At 42.9% G+C, this 25,304-nt stretch overlaps 1 protein-coding gene across 4 annotated transcripts in view; it reads left to right on the plus strand.

Moving 5' to 3' along the window:
* Positions 1 to 19,966: 19,966 nt before the first annotated feature.
* PIK3CB (phosphatidylinositol-4,5-bisphosphate 3-kinase catalytic subunit beta) overlaps positions 19,967 to 25,304 on the plus strand; it is a 203,721-nt gene continuing 198,383 nt past the window's right edge. For 2 of the 4 annotated variants that reach the window (XM_077864961.1, XM_077864964.1), the window contains exon 1: positions 19,967 to 20,160. The gene's annotated coding sequence lies outside the window, so the exon portion shown is untranslated. Of the gene's footprint in view, positions 20,161 to 20,379; positions 20,556 to 20,740; positions 20,795 to 25,304 lie in introns of those variants that run through there. The other 2 variants (XM_077864962.1, XM_077864963.1) reach the window with 2 other exon arrangements.

Genomic DNA, 25,304 nt, shown 5'->3' on the forward strand with positions numbered 1-25,304 from the left:
GCAGAGGGAGGGGAGGCTGCTGAGCGTGCCAGGAGAACTGGATTAGGTAGCCGAGTATCTCAGCAGCTCTCTTCCTGGTTCGGCCTCGGCGCTGGAGGTCTCACTTCTAAAGCCCCACACCCGCTCCCCGCTGGCTCCCCGCCTGCAAAACCCCCGAATGCAAGAGAAATCAATTAAGGGTGCCTTAGCCGGGGTGACAAAAGGGGAAGCTCTGGGAGAATGCGAAGGTGATAGTACCGTAGGAGAGGAAAAAGTTTCCCTCAACCCTCCCAGGGTCCCTGGCTTGGTCAGAAACTGAAACTGACAAAGTCAGATGAACAGGAGAAAAGCATATACGGTTTTCAAAAATGTTTACATATACGTGAGAGCCTTCCAAGAGAATGAGGACCTCAAGAAGTGACCAGAGCAGGAAGGTTTTATACCTTTTAGGGAAATAAAAGTTTGTGAACAATTGACAAGACAAGGGGGTTTGGGCTAGGGGTAGTAAACGGTGAAGAAGTAACTAGGAAGATAATGGTTAGCTTAACACGGCTTGTTTACACAGCCTTCTCCGGCCTAAATCCTCTGTCCCTGCTAACAAGAATGTCCTGCTTCCTCCTGGTACAGGGAGGGTGCCTTTCACAGGGGAGTTTTATGACCTGTTTCAGGGAAGAAAGTGGGGGAGGTCAGAGTGACCCTCCTGCTTCTTGGCTTTTACAAATTCCTTCAGCTAGGGGCATCTGGTTGGTCTCTGCATTAGAGCCAGTGGCTCTTGATCTCCTGGTTGTAGGTTTGAGCCCCACATTGGGAGTAGAGATTACTTAAAAATAAGATCTTTAAAAAAAAAATTCTTTCAGCTTAAGATAAATATTGAATAAGTGAGGGTGCCCTGTTTCAGGGTAGCATGCCCTGGCCCCCATCAGCATCTTGTTACCATTTACTCAGGTGAACAGATGATTCTGACATTACAAAATAAACTCAAGAGATTATAGACAGGAAGAAAACAGCAGTGTTGGTATGAAAAGTGATTTTGTTCAGAGAAATAAATGCTGAACAAACTTAATAAAATCGCCATCCTGGAACTGTTTTCTCAATGATTACTCTCATTCTTTGGGGGGGACAGGCACCTCTTTGAAAACCTGATAAATTATGTAGAATCTTATCCTCAGGAAAATGCACATAAACATAGAAACTAAATCTTAGGGGTTCACTGCCTCCTTGAATCCCGGAGGCACACGAATGCCTGGCTAAGTGATGTAAGGAATCCGGAGCAGCGATCAGGCCTTTCCTTCTTTGTAAATCCCTTCTAGAGTTCAGAGTAGTTGGGAGAAAGCATTCATTTGTTCATTCATTCAACAAGTAACTCTTTGAGAAACTTCCAAGTGTCAGGCCCCACGCTGGGCCACATTGTGAGGCAGAAAGAGGTGAATCGGACACAGTGCCTGCTCCCGGGACGCTCACGTCTGGCGGGGGAGACCCACAGAGAACAGACAATGAGTGTACAGTGATGGAGGAGGCACGGTGGGAGCCCCGAGGGGAGGGGCCCAACTCTTTCCCACAGTCTCCCCTGCCCACAGCAGTCAGTTCCTATACCTCTGACTACAAAGCAAAGTGGTTTTAAAAGCCCAAGTATACCCCGAGGGGCTAGCAGAGCAGCCGGGATCAGAGCTCTCACTTCAACCCTCATCCCCCCCAACGCCGGCCCCATCCAGCTTTCACACCTCCACTAGGATGCAGCTGGCTTCCCTCAGCTCTTCCCGTAGGTTCCCTGGGCGCTGCTGTACCCTCCCCCACCCACCCCATCCCAACAGCACATACCTTCCCCATTAGGGGCTGCTCCCAATCACCAGGCCAGCTTTTAAATAAGTAACCAGTCCCCCCACCCCCCACCCCACTGCACCTCCTCCTGTCTTTGCCTAAACCGTATTCATTTTGCTAGTTGAACTGCCTGGAAACAAGGAGTAACAAAAATAGCTAATTTAAGGAAGTTACAGATTTGCAAGAAACCTGGGGAGTCCTGGTATGAGCTGGTTTTTATTCACAGGCCCTAAGGCTGGGCTGCACTGGGCTAGGCTGGACTTCTGCTTGGCAGTGCTTCCTCTCACCTCTTCTGTGACTTCTCCCTTCCTTGGGGGCCTCAGGGAAAAGTCTCTGGCTCCAAGTTTGGGTGTCAGCAATCCTGTTGGATAATAGGCTGCATTTGCTTATCTTAGCTGCTTCCCTATCACATCTCTAGCCATGGGCCCCTGAGCACTCCATTGCAGGCTCTGGCTGGCCCCCTTCCCTTCCTGGGTTTAGCTCCTGACTCCCAAGGAAAAAAGTCCCTCTCCTCTTAGGTCTTTGAAGGGTCCTCCCCAGGGATCTTACTTGGTATTCCTCTCCAGGTACTAGCTTATACCATTCCCAGAGTTTTCTCTGACTTGGATACACTGTCCTACTGTAACATGCGTTTGCTTTGTAGACCATTTTATTCCATTTTAGAAAAGGAATAAGTTTATGATTTATAAGATAATGGCAAAACCTTACATAAATTTGTTACGGAAAGATAATATATACAAGATGTGTGTGTTAAATATACAAAGGATGGAAGGTCCAAGAGATACCTACTATTTTTGAGGTAGTTAAAGTATATGAGACACTGGAACTCAAAGTATTGGTGTTATCCCAAATGTACCAAGACACTAAATATTCATACATGAAGTGATTTTTTTTAAGATTTATTTATTTATTTTGGACAGAGAGGGGTGGGAGGGGCTGAAGGAGTGGGAGGAAAGAAGTAGACTCCCCACTGAGCAAAAAGCCTGGAAGGAAGCAGGGCTATCTCTCAGGACCCTGAGATCATGACCTGAGCCCAAATCAAGAGTCAGACACTTACCCTACTGAGCCACCCAGGGGCCCCTCATTCATGATGTCTTTTTTTTTTTTAATTTAAGATTTTATTTATTTATTTATTTATTTGAGAGAAAGCATGAGGTGGGGGTGTGCGGAGAGGGACCAGCAGACTCCCCATTGAGCCAGGAGCCTGATGGGGGGGCTCATTCTCAGGAGCCCAGGATCATGACCTGAGGCTAAACACAGATACTTAACCAACTGAGCCACCCAGATGACCCTCCTGCATGAAGTCTTAATGCAGACTATAACAACCAGTCTGGCCACATCCTCTGACCAAAATATACAAGTAACACCCCATAGTTGCTCACCTGCCACTTGATGAGTACACTGGTGGCCAGGTGTACTGCTGTGTCACCTAGTGTCAGCATGTGTCACTGATTCAGGGAAACTTCTAGGTGGGCACGCCTTTGCTCGAACTTCAACTCTAGACTTTGTAAGTACACCAAAATGTAAGTACATATTGGTCCTGATACAGCCAAGAGACAGATCACATGAACGTTATGTTCCCTCCAGGATTCAGGTACTGTCACGCTTCCACTTCATTGCATCTTATCCTAAATGTGTCAATCTAACCCATCTTTCCCCTTGCTTCTCCCTCTTTGTGTTTTTCCTTGATTTAATAATGAGTGTGATTTGAGCATTTAACCTGGTGTGAGACTCTTTCTGTTCTGTGCTCTCTGAGATAGTTGGCCTGATAGAGCACTCAGAAGCTAGCATTCCATCACTATATAACACCTATTCTCATACCCCTTGTTTCTCCAAATCCTATTTTGCTGACTATGACAATGAAGTTCAGCATGGGCTCCCATCTCGCATATATTTGCCTCCATCTTTTTTCCTTCCCCTCACCCACTGCCCTCTCAATAGCAGTCCTTCCCCTAATCCCCACAATGGCCTGGAGGGGGGGTGGCTAGAGGCTAGGTTATCAGAGTTAACACAAGTTCTGTCTTATAAAGGCAAGGCTCAGTCCTCCCACGTCTAGAAGGAATACAAAGCCCATTCTTTCAACTGCTGGTGAGACCTTTGCTATTCCTGTTGTTGTTGTTGTTGTTGCTGTTGTTGGGTTTCTTTTTTGAATCTTAGGAGCAGGACATCTGGGTGGCTCAATGGTTGATCTGCCTTTGACTCAGATCATGGTTCCAGGGTCCTAGGATCTTTTCCCACATTGGGCTCCCTACAGGGAGCCTGCTTCACCGTCTGCCTCTCTCTGTGTCTCTCATGAATAAATAAATAAACTCTTAAAAAAAAAAAAAAGGAAGAAGAAGAATCTTAGAAATCCCTGTTATAAACTCCTTGAAGACAGAGACTATTTTTCATCTTCACTATTGCACTTCGTACCATAGGGTCTAAGACATACCACTTTTCTCTGTGCTGAACTCAGCATATATTAATTTATCCATTTTATTTATTCATTTTGACAATTCAACCCCTTACATCTATCTAGTCCATAACCAAGTCCTAGCAGCGCCACCAAAATTGTTCTTAAATCTGCTTCTCTTCCTTTGTTTTGCTACCATGACACTCGGGTCTAAATTATGTTAGCTAGTTATTTTTCTAGCTAGGAATATATATATCATAGCTTCCCTGCTTTCTCTTCCCTTAATAAACCCCCCTAATCTTTCTCCACACAACTGATAAGGTGATCTTAGAGAGAGAGAGAGAGAGAGATGAAAGGAAGGAAGAGGGAAAGAAGGAAGGAAGGAAAGAAAACAGCCAACTTTGTAACTCTGGAATCCTTGAAACCTGGCATATTCTGGGCAAGTTTCTCAATCATGGGAGAAGCGTGTCTGTGACCCCACAAATGTTGTTGTTGTTTTTTTTTTTTTCTCCTCAAGTAAGCTGTATGCCAAATCTGGGTCTTGAACTAAAGCAATCCCTGGGATCATGGGTTGCATACTCTACCAACTGAGCCAGGCAGGGGCCCCCTTTTCTACTCTTTTTTAAAAAAAGAAATTAGGGGCAGCTGGCTGGCTTGTGGGTGGAGTATGCGGCTTGATCTTAGGGGCTGTGAGTTTGAGCCCCATCATGGGTGTAGAGATTACTCAAATAGATAAAACTTTTAAAAAAATAATAAAATGAAGAGCTTTAAAAATAATTAAAAATATTAAAATACATAAACAAAAGAAGTTAATTGGCTTTCTACCTTCCCTTCACAGTTAGCTGCAAATAACAGAGATCCAACTAAAACCAGTGCTAGCCAAAAGTGGAGTTATTAGCTCAAATAGTTATGAAATGTTGCTGATCTGCTGACCCTAGACCTGTCTTAGACTGAGTTTCAAATGATGGTCTTTCTTCTCTTGCTTCTGCTCTTAGCTATCTTTTTCTCTGTATTTCAGTTTCATTTTCTGACCTGTTCTCTTCATATAATGGAAGTTAGCTCTCACTTCATTCAATCTTACAGCTATAGTCCCAGAGAAAAAAGACACCCTTTCCATGTACTGATTATAAAGGTGACTTCAGTTGATTCACTTGAAGTCAAACCAATCATAATCATTACTGTAGCCAGGCCCCCCCACTCACTCCAGGGGGTAGAGATGGAGTTCTCAAATAAGGAGTCTTACCAGGCCCCTGTGGAATGAGGGGACTGGGGCTTCCAATGAAAATGGGGACAGAAACAACAAGTTCCAGGAACTTTTTTTTTTTTTGTGGAGTAGAGATGGGAAGAGATTTTTTACATGTGCCCAACTCCTTGTCTCTGATTATTGATGGTGGGTTAGTGGGTCTTTTTTTTTTTTTCCTTTCCTCAATAGGCTATAAGCTCCACCAGGGCAAGGATCTCTACAGTGTTAGTTCCCAGTGTTGGTTATCCTTGCGCTTCTAGCACACGGTAGGTATTCACTCCCTCATTTGTTCAGGAAAAAAAAAAAAAAAGCGTGACAGGTTCTAAAGACACAGGTAAGAAAAGACATGTGTCCCTGAACTCAAGGAGCAGCAACTTATGTGGATGCATTGGGCCAGTGTTTTTCAAACTGGGAGACTCAATGGGTGGTGAAATTAAGTTGGTAGATTGCCAACTACAATTTTTAAAATGTGAAATAGAATAGAAATAGAAATAGAGGGGCAGCCCAGGTGGCTCAGCGGTTTAGTGCCGCCTTCAGCCCAGGGTGTGATCCTGGGGAGCCAAGATCGAGTCCCACATCGGGCTCCCTGCATGGAGCCTACTTCTCCCTCTGCCTGTGTCTCTGCCTCCCTCTCTCTCTCTGTGTCTCTCATGAATAAATAAATAAAATCTTTTTTAAAAAAAAGAAAGAAATAGAAGTAGACTAGCCGACATCAGAGTGCAGCACATATAATGAAGTATTGTTACATCACATTTTTATTTCAGTATAAATATTATAAATACACACACACACACACTCAATGTACTGTGATGCAGTGTGAAATGCATTCCTTACTGGGAGTTGGTCAAAAGTTTCAAAAAGCCTACCTTAAGCTGCCTGGACTGAAATGTGATAAGATAGTATCCTTCCAGTTCAGAGCAACCCAGAGCTCCAGAGACTGAGTCATGTCATCACTGGGAAATAACACCTGGGAAGCTCGTTCAAAGACCCAGAGTGGAAGTGGAGACACAATTTCAGGATGCTGTTGCAGGGTGAACTCTGGATTTCTGTGCTTTGGTTGGCTTGTGTTACATCCTCAAGGCCATTTAATCATATGTACATTCAGGTGTGTTTTCTCCACCCCCCCACCCCCCCCATAACAGATGACTTAATCATTTTCAAAGTTGAATACAAAATTGCATTTTTTTTCTGTTACATATGGTTGAGCCATAAATTGAAAAAGAATCCAAACACAAAAACACTGAATTAACTAAATTATTCCTAGAAGAATAGAACTCAGGGAAGCTAGAGGACAGCAGTTAGTATGGTGTAGAAAGACCAGGGGCTATTGCCATGAACAGAATCTCTACGTCAGCATTTACTGGCTTTGTGGATTCAGAAGAAGGGACCTAATCCACATTTGCTAAAAACTGACTCAGCAAGCCCCTCTGTCAACTGTGGAAGGTATAAAAATAAACATTGTATCTGTATTGTTAGGAAAACCACAGGCCCAAAATGGTGTCTTTTGGGCTAGGCCAGGTTCCCAAACAGGGGCTTAATACCTAACATAATTGCAAGTTGCAACCTCCTTTCAAAATGTAAATCTTACCCTGTCTATTAGCAATTTTCTGATAAGCACCAATGAGGTAATTTCTCACATGGCCCTTTTCCTTCCCCAAAGGAAGATGAGGCAATCTGTATTATAAGACCCCCTACTTTTCCCCATAAGGGAAGGTGATCTTGCCTGAAACAATGCTTTTTTTTCTTATAGCTTTCTTTCCCTATCCTGCTTTCTATAAAAACCTTCCATTTTGTACAACTCCTCAGAGTTCCCCTCTACCTGCTTGATGTAATGCTGCCCAATTAATGAACTGTTTAAAAAAGCCAAGTAGGTCTTTAAAATGGACTCAGTTGGGTTTTGTTATTTAACAATATCTTGCCAAAAAAACAAAAAACAAAAAACAATACTTGTCCCCAAAGAGTTTACCATCAAATGGAATTACAAGTGCATAGACAAAATATAGTCCCTTGAGGTTAATATAGTTTATCAGTAATAAAGCTCATTTATGTTTTTCAATTAGTCATTTGATACTTCCAAAAATATGGTTTGAGGATATCTAGGTGACAGACTCTGCTGGGGATGCAAAGAGAAATAAGGTATTACCCTTACCTTGAAGGAGTTCATTCCAATAGAGTTTTCAGTCTCAAGATATCCACAGTATTCACTAAAAGTTAGGCCCATTTGTTAAGGAGTCAGGCAGATCTGGGTTCAGTTTTAGGTATGTCACTTCCCAGCTGTTGTTAAACCTTTCTGAGCCTAAGGATGCCTAGGTGGCTCAGTGGTTGAGTGTCTGCCTTTGGCTCAGGTCATGATTTTGGGGTCCTGGGATCAAGTCCTGCATTGGGCTCCCCATAGGGAGCTTGCTTCTCCTATCTCTGCCTTTCCCTGTGTCCCTCATGAATAAGTAAATAAAACATTTAAAAAAAATAAAAAATAAAAAAAATAAAAATTTAAATTTAAATAAATACATAAACAAATAAACCTTTCTGAGGCTCATTTATATGCATCTGAAATAATATTATATATATCTGAAATAATACTACGTATCTGGAAAATACATATCATCATAGACTTATTTCCTTGGCTAGTAGGAAGATTAAATGAGTAAATTCAGATACTTAATCTGGTGCTAATGGATAGTAGAGAGGCACTTGATAAATTGTTTTCTATTCAAACTGTATAAAATAAAGAAACATTATTCTTCAGTGTTTAAGACTTCATATAGAAAATCAGATACATTCTGAAAAAAAAAAAAAAAAAAAAAAAAAAAAGAAAATCAGATACATTGTGGGGAAAAAAAGAAAAGAAAATCAGATAGTTTTGAAGAACTAGATATTGAAATTCGTGAATGAATGAATGTCCGTATATGCAGATGCGATATAGATAATAGCTGTAGATATAAGACATTCTTTGCATTTAAATTCTGAATTATTGAGATGCCTGGGTAGCTCAGTGGTTGAACACCTACCTTTGGCCCAGGCCGTGATCCTGGAGTCCTGGGATGGAGTCCCACATCTGGCTCCCTGCATGGAGCCTGCTTCTCCCTCTGCCTGTGTCTCTGCCTTGCTCTCTGTGTGTGTTTTTCATGAATAAATAAATAAAATCTTAAAAACAAATAAATAAATAAATTCTGAATTATTTTAGGGTTTTCCCCCTCCTTTAGGTTATGTGTTTCCTCTACACGGAGTTTCTCAGATTTGGATCTGTATCAATAGGATTGACTGGATTTGCTACAATTACAAACAGCTCCTAAGCCTCAGTGGTTTAACATGGCAAAGATTTTTTTCTAGATCATGCGCGGTCTGTGTCAGCTCCTGTCGGCTCTCCAGGATAGCTGTCCTTCTTGTATTGGGTCAAAGATTTTGTTCCTTTCCTGTGGACCTTCATATTAGCTAGTGAGAAAAAGAGAAAAACCCACTTCATCTCTTCAATGCTTCCACAGAGAGGCTGAGAGGTAACAGATACCACTTCTGCTCACATTTCACTGGCCAAACAAGTCTCAGGGCTCCACTCAACTTCAAGAGTTCTACCTAACTTCAAAGGAGCAGGGAAGTACAGTCTTCTCAAGTGCTCCAGAGGGGAAGAGTACTGGAAATATTATCAACTGATGGTAATGGCTACCTAAGTCATCCCATGCTTTCTAGTCTTTTTTGTTTTTTGTTTTTAAGATTTTATTTATTCATGAGAGACACAGAGAGAGAGAATGGCAGGGACACAGGCAGAGGGAGAAGCAGGCTCCATGCAGGAAGCCCTATGTGGGACTTGATCCAGGTCTCCAGGATCAGGCCCTGGGCTGAAGGCGGTGCTAAACCACTGAGCCACCCGGGTTGCCCTCTTGTTTGGTTTTTAAATAGCCATATTCCTTCCTGTCCCCGGGACCCTTGCCTTGGCTGTTTTCTCTGTGCCATTCTTTGCCTGTTAGTTTAGACTGAGACAAGTTTTCCCTTTCTTAGGAAAACTTTTGCTTTCCCCTTCCATTATTATTTTCCTTCCTTCTTTCTTTCTTTCTTTCTTTCTTTCTTTCTTTCTTTCTTTCTTTCTTTCTTTCTTTCTTTCTTTTTCTTTCTTTCTTTCTTCTTTCTCTTTCTTTTTTTGAAAGATTTTATTTATTTACTTGAGAGAAAGAGAGAGCATGAGTGAGAGAGGGGAGGGTCAGAGGGAGAAGCTGACTCCCCGCTAAGCAGAGAGCCCTATGAGGGGCTCAATCCTAAGACCCCCCAAGATCAAGACCTGAGCTGAAGGCAGATGCTCAACTGACTGAGCCACCCAGTGCCCCATTATTATTTACTTTCACAGCATCAGGCGCCCCCACCTTATGGCACTTGGTTGTAATTTGCAGTTAATCATGTGATGACTTCATTAATGACTGTTTCTTCCTCTGTAGCATATGCTGTAGGAATGAAGTTGTTTTGTTCAGCCCCATATTTCCACCACTTATTCCAGGGCCTGTGACTGTTACTGAGTGAATGAAGAAATGAATATTCTCAAGGGTCTGGGAACATTTTCTTACTCTCCAAAGTGTCTGTGTATTATTGGATTTGAAAAACACAGCCTTGTATGAAATTCTCTTGGCAGCTGTTAAGGAGATACTTGAAAAATACTTACTGATTTCATCCTGAAAACTGAGTCTGGATGGAATATCTCTAAACCCTCTGAGTGTGTAAGTCTTGATCTTATAAGAATATTTATCTGCCTCTTGACCAGTCTGGGGGATTGAGGACTAGGGAAGGCATTTCACATTTCACTCTGGTCCCCACCCTTTCAGACTGTGCAATCCAGGTTTTTGTTTTCAAGACCCATCCTACACCTGCAAATTTCCCTATTCATTTGCATAGGTATTTCAAGACTGCTCTAGACTTGTGATCCCTGCATGATTTCAGTATCAAAAGTTGGTATAAAAAGACAAACTGCCTACATCTGGAAATAAAACTTGATTAGGGATGCCTGGGTGGTTCAGTGGTTAAGCATCTGCCTTAAACTCAGGGTGTGATCCCAGAGTCCCAGGATTGAGTCCCACATTGGGCTCCTGGCAAGAAGCCTGCTTCTCCCTCCGCCTATGTCTCTGCCTCTCTCTCTCTCTCTGTCTCATGAATAAATAAATAAAGTCTTAAAAAAAAAAAAAGACTTAATTAAGAAGAAGCAGAAGTTCTAGAAAACCAAATCTTCACTTTGGCCTTTCCCTAAGGAAAAACATTGTGATGGAGCCCATTTTTAAACTAAAGTAATTCCCTTTGAAGTTAGGGCTTTGTTTTGCAAATATAAAGCCTTTGAGCTGCCTGAGGAGCTGAAAATAAGCTTCCCACTAAAAATTCAGTAGTGGATGAATGAGGGCGAAACTACAAATAGGCCACTGGAATTGGAGTTTGAGACATTTCTGCTTTGACACCTTCCTAATGGGCCAGAAAATTCTTGGTTCGATGTGTTCAAGGTGGCAGATTATTTTTAATGTTAATGTTAATTACATTACATCATCTTTCTTATTTATAGAAACAGGTTAAAGGGGAATCCCAGGTAGCTTGTCCGAAACAACAAACAAGGGCAGCACCTTTTTTGATAAATAGTTTTCATTCCAGAAGGGAGAGTCACACCCAAACCCCCTGGGAACCAGAGCTATAATCTTTGATCTAGCTAACTCTGCATACCAGCCCTAACTGGTTTTAAAAGTGCCTGATTTATTGTTTTCCAACATTCAACTTCTATTTCTTCAGTGCTTGACACCATTCTAGAGTTGCAAGGTAATAGGATTGAAGACCAATTGCACTTAAAGTACAGTGTGATCAGCCTTCTCAGTTTTCAAGGCTAGTCCTTGAACCTACTTCCTGTCCTTCTAGTGCCCTCATTGCCACACCAACTCTCACAAGGCACCACCCCTTCCTCTCTTGCTTTTTGCCTCTTCTTCCTCAGTGATAGTCCTTTCACTAAATTACACCCCACTTATGGATTTTCTTTATATATAAAAATACATTATATATAATATATAATACATTAAATATATACTGTATATGTACATTTTCTTTATAAATTATATATTTAATAAGTAGTGATGATACATGAACATGATAAATTTCAAATAGCATAAAAGAATAACCATAAAAATAAATTCTGCTCTTCAACCTTGTTTCCCAGCGTCTAATTATCTTTCTTCCGGCAACCCCTGTTAGTTTTTTATGTCTTCTTTTGTTTTTTCTTTCTTTTCTCTTTTTTTAAGATTTTATTTATTTATTCATGAGAGGCACACAGAAAGAGGCTCCCTGCGGGGAGCCTGATGCCAGTTGGACTTGATCCCAGGACCCCAGGATCACGACCTGAGCTAAAGGCAGATGCTCAACCACTGAGCCACCCAGGTGCCCCTCTTATGTCTTTCTGATGATAATCTATGCTTAACCAAATAGCAGCATATTTTACTATATCTGTTTCATTGAATAATATTTTGGAGATTGTCCCAGATCAGTTCATATAGAAATGCCTCATTTTTTTTTTTTAAGATTTTTTTATTTATTTTAGAGAGAGAGAATGTGAGTTGGGAGAGAAGCAGAGGGAGAGGGACAAGTAGATTCTGGGCATCCCACGACCCAGAGATCATGACTTGAGCTGAAATCAAGAGTAGGACGCTTAACCAACTAACCACCCAGGTGTCCCCTTCATTCTTTTTAAAGTTGCATAGTATTAAATAATTCATCTATAACCTTTGTGCATGTGTGTATGTGTGTGTGGACATGTCTAGGTGTTTTATAACATTTTCCTTCTAAGCCTTATATGTTTATTACTTTGCTTTCCAGGCAAATGTAGTGTCTGGTTCCCCCTTGAGTAATCTCTGCATCCCATCTGCCTCTCCCTTTCTATCCTCTTCCTCCCATGGTTGATGGTCCTGGTGTGTATATGACTGGACATTTTTGTGCTGGCATTTTTTTAAAAGACTTTATTTATTTATTTATTTATTTATTTATTTATTTATTTATTTATTTTAGAGAAAGAGAGAGCATGATGGGGAGAGGCAGAGGAGAGGGAGAGGCAGAAAATCTCAAGCAGACTCTGAACTGAGCACAGAGCCCAACACAGGGCTTGATCCTGAGATCATGACCTGAGCTGAAATCAAGAGACACTTAACTGACTGAACCACCCAGGCACCCCTTGTGCTGGTCTTTGATGGCAGTTGAGGAAGGGAAAGAGCATGTATGCCCAGAGCTGTGAGAAGAAAAGGTTGTTTGAGGCTTTGTTGCTTTTCTAATATGTGAGCTCAGTATCCAGGCCTCCTCCTTCAGAATTTAGAAATGAGGGATCCCTGGGTGGCGCAGCGGTTTGGCGCCTGCCTTTGGCCCGGGGCTGATCCTGGAGACCCGGGATCGAATCCCACATCGGGCTCCCGGTGCATGGAGCCTGCTTCTCCCTCTGCCTGTGTCTCTGCCTCTCTGTCTCTCTCTGTGTGACTATCATGAATAAATAAATAAAATCTAAAAAAAAAAAAAAAAAAAAAAAAAAAGAATTTAGAAATGATACCTAACTTGCTCTATGGCTTTGGGCAATTCTTTTAATCTTTCAGGGTTTTGATTTCTTTCTGGGTAAGGTGAGTATGCCATATAATATGATTTCTAAGTTTCCAGTCTCCAAGCTCTAAAAAATAAACTTTCAAATACTCTGCTGGTGAGTGTGTTAAGAGCATATCTTTTAAGATGGTAATCGATCAATATCCTTCAAAAAATTTTTTTTTAAATAGTTCCTCAAAAAAAAAAAAAAAAAAAGTTCCTCAAAGCCTATTTCTTTTTTTCTTTTTTAAGATTTATTTATTTGTTCATTTATTTATTTATTTATTTACTTACTTACTTACTTACTTACTTATGATAGAGAGAAGAAGAGACAAGCCGAGGGAGAAGCAGGCTCCATGCCTGGAGCCGGACAGGAGACTCAATCCCTAGTCTCCAGGAGTGCGCCCTGGGCCAAAAGGCGCTAAACCTCTGAGCCACCCACGGATCCCGTTTCCTTCAAAATTACAAATATCTATACCTATTGATCCAGTAATTCTACTTCCTGGATTTAAAAAAAAATATTTTTTGTTTGTTTTTAATATTTAATTATTTATTCACAAGAGACACAGAAAAAGAGGCAGAAACTTAGGCAGAGGAAGAAGCAGTCTCCCTGGGGGGAGCCCAATGTGGGACCGGATCCCAGAACTCCGGGATCATGACCTGATCCAAAAGCAGATGCTGGGGGATCCCTGGGTGGCGCAGCTGTTTGGCGCCTGCCTTTGACCCAGGGCGCGATCCTGGAGACCTGGGATCGAGTCCCACGTCGTGCTCCAGGTGCATGGAGCTTGCTTCTCCCTCTGCCTGTGTCTCTGCCTCTCTCTCTCTCTCTGTGATACTATCATAAATAAATTTTTTAAAAAATTAAAAAAAATAAAAAAATAAAATGTTCAAACCATATAGAATGGTATAAGACAGGTATAATGGTAGGAAAAATTCTATGATGGGGGGCAGCCCTGGTGGCGCAGCGGTTTAGCGCCGCCTGCAGCCCGGTGTGTAATCCTGGAGACCCGGGATCGAGTCCCACATCAGGCTCCCTGCACGGTGCCTGCTTCTCCCTCTGCCTGTGTCTCTGCCTCTCTCTCTCTCTAGCTGTGTCTCTGTGAATAAATAAATAAAATCTTAAAAAAAAATTAAAAACAAAACAAAAGCAGATGCTGAACCACTGAGCCACCCAGATGTCCCTACTTCTTCGATTTTGTTCTGTAGTTACACTTACATATGCACAAAGTGATATAAATTCAAGGTTGTTCATTCTAGCATTGTTTGTATAGCAAAAGATTGAAAACAGTCTAAATATCCATTAATGAGTGACCAGATAAATAAATTATAGTATACTCTTACAATGGAACATTACAGTCATAAAATAGAATGCAGATACAATGAAATATTATTTAGCAATGAGAATGAACTAAGTATTGTGACATGCAGTAGTGTATAAATATCAAAACAAGATAGGGGAAATGTGGAGCAAAAGAACCTCAACACAAAAAGAGCACACCTTGAGCACCTGGCTGGCTCAGTTGGTGGAGCATACAATGCTTGATCTCAGGGTTGTAAGTTCGAGCACCATGTTGGGTATACAGATTACTTAAAAATTTAAAAAATATATATATTTTTAAGATTTTATTTATTTATTCAAAGTGACACAGGCAGAGGAAGGAGAAGCAGGCTCCATGCAGGAGCCCGATGAGGAACTTGATCCCAGAACTCTGGGATCCTGCCTTGAGCCAAAGGCAGATGCTCAACTGCTGAGCCATCCAGGCGTCCCAATAAAAAAAAAAAAAAAAAAAAAAAAAAAAAAAAAAAAAAAATTCTTAGAAAAAAAGGAGCACACAGGGGCACCTGAGTGGCTTAGTTGGTTGGGCGCCTGTTTCTTGGTTTCAGCTGGCATGGTGATTTCGGAGTCATAGGATGGAGACCTGCTTTGGGCTCTGTGTTAAGTGGAGTCTGCTTGAAAGATTCTCTCTCCCTCCTCCTCTGCTCATCCCCCTACGTGGGCTTGCTCTCTCTTCTTCTCTCAGATAAACTAATTAAGTTAAATCTTAAAAAAAAAAAAAAAAGCACACCAAAGGAATCCATTTCATTAAAAATTAAAAAACAATAATAGCAAAAGTTCAAAAACAGAAAAAGAAATTTCCAGTATTAGAAGCTGGAGTAACGATTGTCCCTGGGAACAGGGCCATGACTAGGTTCAGAGAAGTGGGTTTTAAGATGTTTCTTACAGGGCACCTGGCTGACTTAGTTGATAGAACATGTGACTTTTGACCTTGTGGTTGTGAGTTCAAGCCCCACACTGGGTGTAGAGATTACTTAAAAAAAAAGGATATTCCTCATGTTCTCTTTATTACACTGGTGTGTTCAGATTGTGAAAATTTGGGACATGTGCAGTTTTTTGTATTCTATACATCAAATAAATGTTTTAAAAGAATACAGAAACTTTATATATGCTGATATAAGACAACCTGACATATATTTCATGAAAAAAAGGACTCCTGGGTGGCTCAGCAGTTGAGCGTCTCTCTTTGGCTCAAGGCATGATCCTGGGATCTGGGACTGAGTCCCACATCCAGCTCCTTGCAGGAAACCTGCTTCTCCCTCTGCCTATGTCTCTGCCTCTCTGTCTCTGTGTATCTCTCATGAATAAATAAATAAATAAATAAATAAATAAATAAATAAATAAAATATTAATAAAAAATTTTATGTAAAAAGGCAAGCATGAGTCAAACATGTCCATTTGTGTAAAAAAAAGTAGGGAAATATATCTGTATTTGCTTATATATGCATACAATACCTTTGGAAGGATGCTCAAGAAACTGACAACATTGGTATCCCTTTACTTTTTTTTTTACTCATTTTATTGCTTAATACTCTCAAGGTCCAGCAGGTTTTAAAAGATAGGATTTGACTCTTTTGAGGATTTTGCTAAAGGAAACTATTTGATGTCTGTGCCAGGATTATATGACTTAGGAGAGCATGGACAAGTTCATGAGAGAGAGAGAGAGAGAGAGAGAGAGAGAGAAGGGGCTATTCTCAGTTTTGCCCCTGCTGTGGTTGGATAAATGCTCTTTAGAATAGCTGCTGATGACTGCAGGTGTTGGCTTCTTCCTTCCCAGCAACTGTGTAAGGCAGTCAAGAAGCTCTTAGTTTAATCAGAACTTTTTCTTTTCATCCAGAAGGGACTTCTTCTCTGTTTCCCTAGGAGAACCCTTAACCGCAGGCTTAAAGATGCACTGGGAAAAAAGATGCAGAATGCTGGTATTGGGAAGGGTCATCTGTATTGTATGATCTAGTCCTCTCACTTTACAGATGAGGAAACTGAGGCTTAGCGAAAATAAGGAATGTGCCTATCATTGGATAGTTGATTTGATCTGTTAAGTTAAAAAAATCTGAGGGGTGCCTGGGAGGCTCAGTTGGTTAAATGTCTGCCTTTGGCTCAGGTCATGATCCTGGGGTCCTGGGGTCCTGGGGTGGAGCCCCACAATGGGGTCCCTCCTCAGCAGGTTGCCTGCTTCTCCCCCTCCCTCTGCTGCTTCCTTGCTTGTGCTCTCTCTTTCTCTCTCTCTCAAATAAATAATCAAAATCTTAAAAAAAAAATCTGATTTCACCTGTTCAGATATATATATATATATATCACATTTATGCAGAATAGATTGTTTATAGTTTCTAGGTGTTATATCAATAAGCACTGTGTGACATATTATACAATAGGAAAAACTTTAAAATGCAACCATTGGGAATCATTTAGGTACAAAGTACAGTTGACTCGAACACAGGGGTTGGGGCGCTGTAGCCCCCACTGCTCTGCGCATAACATTGGTTATCTGAAGAGAGCTTCATAGCCGAGAGACTTACTGCCTGTTCCGTTGTACATTTTGGATATCAAATCATGTGAATATATTACTTATACAATGACAAGAAAGCACTCAAATTCTAAAAAGAAAAATAAAAGAATTTCTGTAATCTTAGGAAATACTCAGAATTACTTGCAAAGAAAGAAAATGGGAAAAAAAAACACCAAAAGATTATGTATTGAAAGTATAGCACAGAAATCAGTGATGGGAAAGTGCAGGACATGGAGAACATTTGCCTCTTCTAAAATTGGACAGATAAAACCTCTTTATGGGGGATCCCTGGCTGGCTCAGCGGTTTAGCGTCTGCCTTTGGCCCAGGGCGTGATCCTGGAGTCCCGGGATCGAGTCCCACGTCGGGCTCCCGGCATGGAGCCTGCTTCTGCCTCCTCCTGTGTCTCTGCCTCTCTCTCTATGTCTATCATAAATAAACAAATCTTAAAAAAAAAAACAAAGAATTAAATAAAAACCTCTTTATGTTCACAACTTTATTGTTTTTTGTTTATCTTTTTTAGTAATCTCTATACCCAATGTAGGGCTTGAACTCATGACCCCAAGATGAAGTCTCATGTTCTTTTTTTTTCTTTTTTTAAAGATTCTATTTATTTATTTGAGAGAGAGAGAGAGAGAGAGAGCATGAGCAGAGAGAAGCAGATTCCCTGTTGAGCAGAGAGCTCATGCAGGACTCCATCTTAGGACTCTGAGATCATGACCTGAACCGAAGGCAGATGCTTAACTGACTCAGTTACTCAAGGACCCCTTGTTTTTTCCTTTATTTATTTATTTATTTTAAAAAAAGATTTTATTTATTTATTCATGAGAGACAGAGAGAGAGAGAGGCAGAGACACAGGTAGAGGGAGAAGCAGGCTCCATGGAGGGAACCCGATGTGGGACTTGATGCCAGGTCTCCAGGATCAGGCCCCGGGCTGAAGGCGGTGCTGAGCCACCTAGGCTTCCCAATAGAGTTTACTTAAGATTAAAAAAAAAAAAATTCATTTATAAAAACTCTTTTATGGTAGAGATACAATGTGTTTGCCATATGTTTTGTTGTTCTTTTTTTATTTTATTTATTTATTTTTTTGTTCTTTTTGTTCTATTTTTAAACTTGTCATTATGATGTCATGCAATACTTTCAAAATATTTATGTCGACCAATGTTTTTATTTTTTCCTTAATGATTCTGAGCTTCCTGTCTTGCTTAAATTTCCCCCTAACGAAAGTCATATTACTATTCTTTAAAAAATTTCCTCTAAATTTTTGTTTTATATATTGTTTATTATTTAATTCTACTTTTTTTATTTTTAAATTTATTTTTTAAAAATTTTAAAAAATATTTAATTTATTTATTCATGAGAGACACAGAGGCGGAGAAAGAGGCAGAGTCACAGGCAGAGGTAGGAGAAGCAGGCTCCAAGGAGCCTGATGTGGTGATCCTGGGCCTCCGGGATCACACCCTGAGCTGAAAGCAGGCACTAAACTGCTGAGCCACCCAGGCATCCCTAATTTTTTTTTTCTTTTTTTAAAGATTTTATTTATTTATTCATGAGAGACATAGAGAGAGAGAGTGACAGGCAGAGACACAGACAGAGGGAGAAGCAGGCTCCATGCAGGGAACCTGATGGGGGACTTGATCCTGGGACTCCAGGATCACACCCTGGCCTGAAGGCAGGCACTAGACCATTGAGCCACCCAGGGATCCCCTAATTTTGCTTTTTTTAAAGTAGGCTCCATGCACAGCGTGGAGCCCAACATGGCTTGAACTCAAGCTGAGAGCAAGTCCAATGCTTAACCAATTGAGCCAGCCAGATGTTCATATTTATTTATTTATAAACATTTTTTTGTAATCTCTATCCCCCAATGTGGGGCTCAAACTCAGGACCAGGAGATCAAGAGTCTCTTATTCTTCCAACTGAGCCAGCCAGGCACCCCTGGTTTGTGTATTTTTATATCTTTAATTCTTCTGAAATTTATTTTTGAATATGGTATGGTTCTAGCTTTATTAGAAATAAAGATTCTATTAAACCAAGATAATTTATCAAACTACTGTTTTATCACTGGCCTGTTTGCCACTTTTGCTTTAATATTTGGTTCTACTGCTAGTCTTCATCCTCGATTACTCAGCTATTTGAGCTAGTATAGTAGCAGTAAGTTATAATAATTCTACAATATAGGAGAGCTTTCCAATAAGTTAAGATTTCAGCTTTTCAGTAAGTGAAATTCAAGTATGCCACTAAGAAAGAGGCCCATAAAATGTCCTGGTTGTGGTCAAAAGACAACAGGAGATAAGGTACCCAAAAAGGGTTAGGTGAAGTGTAAGGCACTGCATACAAATTTTAGCCATTATTATCGCACCAGAAAACTAATTTTGGGTTTGGAAGTCTGGACTTTTTTTTTTTTTTTTAAGATTTTATTCATTTATTCATGAGACACAGAGAGAGAGAGAGAGAGAGAGAAGCAGAGGTGAGAAGCAGGCTCCATGAAGGGAGCCTGATGTGGGACTCGATCCCAGGTCCCCAGGATCACGCCCTGGGCCAAAGGCAGGTGCTAAACCGCTGAGCCACCCGGGCACCCCTGGACTTCTGCTTTTATGGCCATCAACACTGCAGGAATTGCAGGGCCAGCTGTGAAGCAGCCAATCTAGCACTCCATCTCCAGAACTGCAGTGACAGAGGATAAGGGGGAAAAGCGAAGAAGGGCTGCGCCCAGTCCAGGAGTCGGCCCAAAGTTCCAGATTGGAATTGGGGAAGAGCAAAGAGGTCAACAGGAAACGCGAGGAACAGAGGGGCATCTCGCGAGGGGGCTCCGGACGTCGAGGCAGGTGTTTGTTCTCCGCTGACGGCGGCCTGCGGGAGATTGCGGTGCCGCGGTCCTCGGGGAGCCCAGCAGCGTCCCGGCCGCGCCCGCAGCCGAGAGCGCAGGCGACCGCGCGGCCTCCTCGGCGGCCGGGCCCCGCGGGTCCTGCAGGTCTGGCGGCGGGGGCTCCCGGGCCGGGGATTGGTCGGAGCGGCGCGCGGGGCGGGGCCAGGGGTGCTGGGCGGCCGGCCAGGGAGGTGCGCGCGCGCGGGCACGGCGGCGGCGCGCGCGTGCTCCGTCGGTCGGTGCGGCGGCGGCGGCGGCGGCGGCGGCTGTGGAGGAGCGGGCCATGGCTGTGGGTGGCGGGCCGGTGTAGCGCCGCGCGGGGCAGGCGGAGGCGACCGAGAGAGGCGGGGATGGGGGCGCCGCAGGCGGATGGTCGCGGGGGCCTGGGCTGCTGACTGCGTACCCGGAGCCAGAGTCGGAGTCGGCGGCGGCGGCGGCGGCGGAGCAGCTCCGGGCAGGTGAGAGCGGCGGCGCGGGCCCCGGATGCGGCGGCGCGGTGGCGGCGGCGGCTGAGGTGCCCCCGCGCGGGCGGGCGGGCGGGCGGGCGGCGCGCTCTTGCCCGCCACAGCCTGCGGCGCCGGCGAGTTGTGTACCCGCTGCGCGCTTCCTGCCGGCGCGGAGGACAGCCGGCCGCCGGCCTGCGGGGGCGCCTCGCCCGACTGCGGCCATTCCCGGGGCTCTGTGAGGTGAAGGCTCTTCCCGGCCTCTGGGCGGCCGAGACGCGCCCGGGCGCCCGGGGCCGCTGGCGCTTTCCGTGGCGTTCCTGAGGGGGGGCCTCTGTGGAGAGGCGGCGCCCTCGTCTCCTGTCGTTCCTCCGCCTCAGCGGACGCCCTCGGAGCTTCCAGACCCTCAGGTGCCCTTTTTTTTTTTTTTTTTTTTTTTTGCGTTGAAGTGCATTTTAGGGGCGGGGATCCTAGGCGGTTGGGGTGCGGGCGTATTTTCAGATCCCAGCGCTTCCACAGACCAGTCCTGGGGCCTTGGGCCCAAGTGCCCTGGTTTGTTAAAGGGATAATAATAATAATAATACGTACTTCACAGGGTTGTTTTGAGGATAGGACAGGACGATGTGCACGACCGATCAGCCGGCGCGCGGTAAGTGCCAGGCTATTAGCTGCAACTCTGCTGCAGCATCTTTTTAGCCATTGCCGATTCCTGACTGCGGGTTTACGTTGGGGGGGGGGTGGGGGGATACATTTATTTCCGAAGTGCGCTGGTGTTGCAATAACCACCAGTGGAGTTGCTTCATATTGGATCCCGTTCTCTTATAGGGGCCAAAATAGAACCCTGTGTTTCCCATCCTAGAATCTTGTAGTCTCTTTCTTGCCAAGGCTGACGTAGGGTACCTGTCTCAGGCGCTCAGTGGAAATTAGAGTAAATAAGACCGAAAGGGTTCGCTTAGGATGGAAGATGGTGGGACATACAAACTGGAAGCGGTTTGCTGTTTAAATAATCCTAAGTGACACTTAACTGTCACTTGTTACATAGTATAAACACACGAGGAATCTGGAAACAGACTCCTTTTTCTGCGTTGCTACATCCGAAGGGAGTGACAAGTGCTTTTGTAAACATCATTGTGGGCAGCGTTCGTGTCTGGTGAAGTCATCATAATTAAGTTAGATGAGTACTTATTTTGAAGCCCTGAATGAATGTTTGGAAATGTGATTCCTAATAAAACCATCTTCGACGAGTCAGAATTCTCAGCAGTTTATTAATCATGTGGGGATTTTTATGCAACGCTGTAAGATTTTTATGGTAAAAGCAGAACTGTTTAAGTCATGATAATGTAGCATAGGAGAGAGCATTCAGGGGAAAGATCATAGTTTCAGAAGGCAACTGTGGAAACAAGTAAAAATCTTAAACCTTAAAAACTAAAATTGAAAGGGTGCCTAGATGGCTCAGCCCATTGAGGGTCGCACTGGGTTTCAGCTCAGGTCATGATCTAAGGGTCCTGGGATCAAGGCCCTTAGGCTCTGCGCTCAGGATGGAGTCTGCTTGTCCCTCTCCCTCTGCTCCTCCTCCTGCTCTCTCTCTCTCTTTCTAATAAATAAAATCTTTTTTTTTAAAAAGATTTTAATTTTTTATTCATGAGAGAGACAGAGAGAGGCAGAGACATAGGCAGGGGGAGAAGCAGGCTCCCTGTGGGGGGAGAGACTGATGCAGGACTTGATCCCAGGACTCTGAAATCAACATCTGAGCCAGAAGGCAGATGCTCAACCTCTGAGCTACCCAGGTGCTCCTAAATAAAATCTTAAAAACAGCAACAACAGTAACAGCCGCCACCACCAAAGATCACTTGGGTGGCTCAGTTGGTTAAGCATCTGCCTTTGGCTCAGGTCATGATCTAAGGATTCTGGGATGGAGCCACAGATGAGATCTGTCTCCTTGCTCAGCTGGAAGGCAGCAGCACCGCGCCCCCCCCCCCGCCCCGCCCCTTGCCCTCTGCTCATGCTCTAACTCTGGCTTTTTCTCTCAAATAAATAAAATCTTGAAAAAAACAAATTGTATTCACTAAAGCAAAAATGACTAAAAAACCCCCTTTGTTTTACATACCCTGATTCATTCTCTGATGAGTGTCCTCCACCTTCAGGGTGTTTTTTTTAGAATTGTAGAAAATTGAGTTGGCTTTTAACTTATTGCCATTTTGTACCTCTCACTTATGTTTCCTAGTTTTTTTTTTTTTTTTTAGAGACTTACCCGTAATGGCTTTTGATCCAACTTTTTTTTTTTTTTTTTTTTAAGATTTCATTGATTTATTCAGAGAGGCAGAGATATAGGCAGAGGCAGAAGCAGGGTCCCTGGAGGGGACCCTGGGATCACAACCTGAGCCAAAGGCAGACGCTCAACCACTGAGCCACCTAGGCACCCCGATCCAATTTTTTTTTTTTTTAAGATTTTATTTATTTATTCATGAGAGACACACACAGAGAGAGGCAGAAACACAGGCAGTGGGAGAAGCAGGCTCCATGCAGGGACTCCCATGTGCGACTCGATCCCGGGTCTCCTGGATCAGGCCCTGGGCTGAAGGCGGCCTAAACTCAGCTAAACTGCTGAGCCACCCAGATGTCCCCCAGTTTGTTTTTGAATGTGAACAGATACATAGAAAAAAATTAAAATAAGCCTTGTAATCCAAGTTACATTCTTCCTAAATTGTGATTTTTTTCCTGTTGCCTAACTTCAGACTGGTGAACCTGACAGTAGAAGTACTGCTAGCCACTGTGAAAAAGCTAGGGGTCAGAAGTCACATCTTGCTTCCTTCTAGACCTAGACCTGGTTTCCTAGTAGCTGGGGCTTTGGGGATGTCACTCAGTCTTTCTGGCCCCAGTCTTTTTATTTATAGAGTTTGAGTGGGTGTATGTCACAAGGTTTGGGAGGGTGGTAGAGTCACCCTCCCAAACTATGTGACTATAGAGTCACATTATATAAAAGAACCTTCTAGGATGCTACACTTTTGTAGTTTTCCTTCTCTTTACTCTCTTTATCTCTTTTGTTAACTTTTCTTTATCTCCTCTTATTTTTATTTTTTAAAGACAGAGAGTTAGAGAGAATGCACAAGAAGGGGGAGTGGCTGAGGAAGAGGGAGAAGCAGCCTCCCAGCTGAGCAGGGAGCCCAATTTGTGGCTCCATCCCAGGATCCTGAATCATGACCTGAGCTGAAGGCAGTTGCTTAACTGACTCAGCCACCCAGGCACCCCTTCCTTTTCTTCTTCTTCTTTTTTTTTTTTTTTTTTTAAGATTTATTTATTTATTAATGAGAGACACAGAGAGAGGCAGAGACACAGGCAGAGGGAAAAGCAGGCTCATCAACAGGGAGACCAATGCAGGACTCCCCAGACTCCAGGATCACACCCTGAGCCAAAGGCAGATGCTCAACTGCTGAGCTACCCAGGCATCCCCCCTTCATTCTCTTCTGAAGTCAGAACATCCTAATGCCTTAGTGTTTCCAAGCCATTACCTCTACTTTTTTTTTTCTTTTTTAAGTAAGCTCTATTCCGAATGTGGGGTCTTGAACTCATGACCCTGAGATCAAGAGTTGCATGCTCTACCAACTGAGCCAGCCCGTTGACCCCATTCCCTTCTACTTTTTTCTTTTTTAAAAAAAATTTTTTTTTTAGTGTAGTTGACACAATGTTACATTAGTTTCAGGTGTACTGCATAGTGATTGGACAAGTTTATACATTATTCTGTGCTCACCACAAGTGTAGCTAACATCTGTTGCCATACAGAGCTATTACAATATCATTAACTGTGTTCTTTATGTTCCCTCTGCTTTTTTCTACTTGCACTCTCTCTGGGTGATCGCCTATCTACTGTTAATCCACTTTCAATATGCTGTTGACTCTTGGATTTTTATCTCCAGTCCTGAACTTCAGATTTCTTCTGCTGCCTGTGTGGTATCTTCACTCCATTTGTCTATAGGCATCTTAAAGTGAACATGTTCAGGGTGGAGCTCTTGATTTCTGTTCCTCAACCCATTCCTTCCTCAGCAGTCTCCATTTTATAAGAGAACCCCCTGTTTCCCTTCTCCACACTCCTCAAGTGAAAAATATGGTAGTCATCCTTAATTCAACCCTTTGCCTCACTGCTCCTTCGTCCCAAGTACAATCAATCCTTCAGTAAACTCTGTCAGTTTTATCTGAGAATAGATTTTTTTTTTTTTTTTTTTGGGGAGAGAGAGCTAGAGAATAGTGTGTGAACCAGAGGGAGAGAGAGAATCCTAAGTAGGCTCCATGCTTAGCAGGAGCCTGATGGGGGCTCAATCTCACGACCCTGAGATCCTGACCTGGGCCGAAATCAAGGCATCAGACCCTTTACGGACTGAGCCACCTAGGTGCCCCCAAAATACATTCAATTATATTTACTTCACTTTGTTTTTATTGCTACCACCCCAGTTCTTTTGGGGCAGTAGCTTCCTAACTGGTCTTCTTGCCTTTGGTCTTGCTTTCTTATATCAAATAGCAGTGTGATCTTTACTCACTTTTCTGCCTCAGTGGCTTCTCATTACACTAAGAAGTAAATCCACATTCTTTACCTGCATTATCTGCTAATTATCTTGCTTATTTTCTTTTTTATTTATGGCCTTTTTCCTTCAGCATACAATGAGGGTGAGGTGCTTATCTGCCTTCCTTTGGAATTATTATTATTCGTATTATTTTTAAAGTAATCTCCATGCCCACTGGGGCTTGAACTCAGGAGCCTGATATCCAGACCTGAGCTGAGATCCAGTATCTCTGTCACTAAACCACTGCGTCACCCAGGTGCTCCCGCCGTGGTATTCTTGGTAACCAGAACAGTGTCTGGAACATTTAACTAATGTTGAATGAACGAATGTGTGAATGAAATAAGTCACAATCTTTTGATTCCAAGGACAGTATGTACTGCACAAACCGCCCTTTTTGGCCCCAGATTTGTGCAAATGAAGTAATCAAAGAGCCTAGAGTTATTCTGGTAGGTGTCCTTATTCCTTCAGTCTTAGTTAGGTGTTACATCTCATGAAAAGGCTAAGCATTTAGACATGAAGGCCTTGATAGCAAATGTGAATTTTACTCATTGTGTCCTGGTTCATTAGTATTTTTGTAAATAAATAACCAGACAAGCCTGGAGA

The sequence above is a fragment of the Canis aureus genome, chromosome 22 (assembly GCF_053574225.1).
Source record: "Canis aureus isolate CA01 chromosome 22, VMU_Caureus_v.1.0, whole genome shotgun sequence".
Taxonomy (NCBI): Eukaryota; Metazoa; Chordata; class Mammalia; order Carnivora; family Canidae; genus Canis; species Canis aureus.